The sequence below is a fragment of the Microtus ochrogaster genome, linkage group LG9 (genome assembly GCF_000317375.1).
Source record: "Microtus ochrogaster isolate Prairie Vole_2 linkage group LG9, MicOch1.0, whole genome shotgun sequence".
NCBI lineage: Eukaryota > Metazoa > Chordata > Mammalia > Rodentia > Cricetidae > Microtus > Microtus ochrogaster.
The window spans coordinates 5613587-5617126 of NC_022034.1; the positions used below are offsets into that span (position 1 = coordinate 5613587).

Sequence of the window (3540 nt, forward strand, 5' to 3'; positions counted from 1 at the left end):
CCTCTTCATGTTCCTGTGCCTGACGAGGGATGGCTCAGCCCCTCTCTCCTCCTTCCCAACCCCAAAGGCGAGGGGGTTGCTAGCTGATGTCATGCTTCTAGGAGCACCAAGATGAGGCAGGTATGATGTCCTTCCTCCAGTCCCACAGCCACAGGCTCACAAGCTGCTTGCCTTCCTCAGTGTTGGGCCAACACCCCAAAGAGGAGCATTTTGTAGATCTTAATAACCTTGAAAAGAGAACAACCAAGCTCCAGTTGGCTAACACAGATCCATCACGTTCCCTCTCTCCCTCCCTTCCCGTCGGGGTCCAACGTTCAGGGCAGGGGCATGGGGGTTAGAAATGTTAGGCAGGAAAAAACAAAACAAAACAGAGACATAAAAGAAATAGACAGATGTTGGGAGCTGCAGATCCTTGGCCCCTTGACTTTCTTTGCCTGCAGCTGCTCTGAGCACGAGACCCTGATGGCAGGCTGAGGAGACCTACAGCTGAAAGATCCCGAGAACTGGGCGTGTCTAAGGATCCCTTTATAATCTTCCCCTGAACACAATAAACTGGGCATTGGCATTCTTGTATCAAGGATGACCAATGTCCACATCTCTGTCTCTCTGTCTGTCTCTGTCCATGTGTTTTTAAGTCTCAAGCCTGGCTCCCAGCTCGTGGACCATCTTGTAGTGGCACAGGCACTACAGGACAGTAACAGAACCTTTTGGAGTTTGCAGACAGAGACACAGGGTAGCTTTAGGAGGAGCTCCAGTCAACACTGAAGGAAGCCTTGAGTTTATTTTTCCACCATCCTTTTATACCCCAACCAGAAGGAGAGGGCGAATGATGTCTTTACCAGTGATACAAGAACAAGCAAGCGTGACTTCCTCCCAACACCACAAAGACACCTGGTAACCACCTAAGTAAGGACTCCTGCCTTACGGCCCTGAGGAGCCACACCTTTGATGGAGGCGTCTTTTTGTTTAGGCAAGACGTCCTGTTAGCCATGCCCTGGGTCAAGCATCCTGTTGTGTTAGCCTTGGCTCAACAGTGAGCCAGAACTCTCTGACCTTTAGTCAGGATAAAAGTGGAATCACTTCTGTGGGTTACCACACACACATACCCCGCCTGCTCCTCCTTTTCTCTCGTCGCCTCTTTGTTAGAAGAGAAATGGGTGCCCAGAAATGGGCTCGTGCCTGCAAAGCAGGGGCTCTACCACAACCTGGCATGAAGTCTTGGAAGAGATGAAGGATAAAGAGTGTGGGGAAAAAATTCGGACGTAGTTACTTCTGACTCTTAAGTTAAATCCTGTTTGAGGCCAAGACACTAAGTCAACCCCTGTTTTCATGAGTCCCACTAAGACATCAGACTTTATGGCCAAGATTGAGAGAGAGCTGCATACAGCGGTGCACACTCAAATCCTGTTTGAGGCCAGGACACTAAGTCAACACCTGTTTTCATGAGTCCCACTAAGACATCAGACTTTATGGCCAAAATTGAGAGAGAGCTGCATACAGCGGTGCACACTCAAATCCTGGCATTCAGGTCAGGGGATTTGTTTCAAGGTCAAGGACGACATAGTAAAACCCTGTCCCAAACAAACAAACAAAGGACAAAGATTCAGGGGTGACCAAAAGGAATCAAGAAGTTCACATAAAAGTTGGAGAAAGTTAAAGAAACTACACTCTAGAGAGAATCACAAAATTTGATTTTGAGTTTGACTGTGAACTTGCCATTGGCGTGAGTTAGGAGTTAGGAGTGAGGCCACACACAGTTGGCACGGCGACAGTCTTGACTCTGCTGTGAGTCACACGGAGAGTCTACCGTCGGGCACACGCAGTACACAGACATGCACGCAAACAAAACACCCACACGTATAAAGTAAAGCTCGTAGTTTTGGTTGTGAGCCTAATCTTTAGTGACTGAGCTGTCTCTCCAGCCCCAAATAAATGAACCTAAGGAAAGAAACTTTAGTTGAATGTTTCTGCTATTGTTTACTTAGGGTTTCTATTGCTGCAATGAAACACCGTGGCCAAAAAGCAACTTGGGGAGGAAAGGGTTTTCTCGGTTTATCCTTCCATTGAAGGAAGTCAGGGAGGAATCCAAACAGGGCAGGAGCTGGAGGTCTGTTTTCTTACAGAACCCAGCACCACCAACCCAGGGATGGCACCACCCACAGTGCGCCTGGTCTTCCTGCATCAATCATTAATTGAGAAAATGCTTTATAGCCAGATCGTATGGAGGCATGTTCTCAATTGAAGTTCCCTCCTTCTAGATAACTCCAGCTGTGTCCAGCTGACAGAAGACACGCCAACACACTTCCCCTTCCGTGTGCAATACCTCAGCCTTTGTCGCTCATCTTGCAGGTGTCTGTCTTCCGTGGAGTTACAGAAGAGTTCTGACTTTGCTTATCTCAGTCTCCCAGTGATTCTGAGAGACAGGTAGTGCCTTAAGGTTTCACCGCTAGGAGATAAGATGGCACAGATTTATTTGGGCTTGCAGCTCCATGGTGAAGCTCAGTTTATGGTCAGCTGCACCCCTGCTGAGTCAGAGAGAGAGAGCAGAAGGGCGTGGAGGATGGAGGCCTCTCCCCTCAGCTGCTACCATGCTGCCCGTTGCTCCCCAGCCGTTCCCTTTGCTGTTGGCATCCTCACCTGGTCATCTTCACGTGTTACCGTGAGAAGCCCGGTTTCCTCTCACGAGGGCTTAGGGTTAGATCAGGGCTCACTCTGTGAACTCGCTTAGCTCAGTCACCTCTTCCAAGGCCTCCAAATGTAGTCATATTCTGAGGTGCTGAGGAAGGTGGGGGCTTTAACTTGTGACTGTTGGGGACCATGACTGAACTTGGAACTCTAGAGCCTGAGAGTGGATGAAGCTGCAGGTGTTGGAGAAGGGGGGCGGAGCAGAGTGACTACTGATGAACACGGTTCTTCCTGGGGCAATGAAAACTTTCAGAACTTGACTACAGTGACCACTGCACAGCTCTGCAGAGCCCCCACTGAGGCCCAGTGAATCATAGGCTTTAAAGGGGTGCATTTTGAGTATATAAAGTAAATGCCTCAACTTAAAAACTATTTTCAGCTTATTTTATGTGCACTGGTGTTTTGCCTAAATATAAGTCTGTGTGAGGGTGTCAGATCCTGGAGTTACAGACAGTTGTAAGCTGCGGGTGCTGGAAATTGAACCCAGGTCCTCTGAAAGAGCAGTCAGTTCTTAACCACAGAGCCATCTCTCCAGCCCCTAAAAACTATATTTAATTATGTGTATACGTGTAACTCTGTGTGTGGTATATTCATGTGCACGCAGACGGAGGTCAGAAGGTATTGGATAACTCTGGAGCTAGAGTTACTGTGGTTGTCAGCTGCCCACCATGGGTGCTGGGTCCTCTGAATGAGCATACACGCTCTTACCTCTGAGCAGCTCCTACTATCCAGCTTCTACTGCAGCTTGTTTATCAGAGAACATCCTGCAAGGTCATGTGATATAGGGGTCATGTGATATAGGTGGTTGTGGGGAAAGAGAAGGAGAGGTAAGGGTGAATTCATAAGGACTGCCCT

At 48.5% G+C, this 3540-nt stretch overlaps 1 protein-coding gene across 5 annotated transcripts in view; it reads left to right on the forward strand.

Annotated features, from left to right (window-relative positions):
* LOC101983921 overlaps nt 1–3540 on the forward strand; it is a 63379-nt gene that overhangs the window by 12439 nt on the left and 47400 nt on the right. The gene's annotated exons all lie outside the window — the stretch shown is intronic.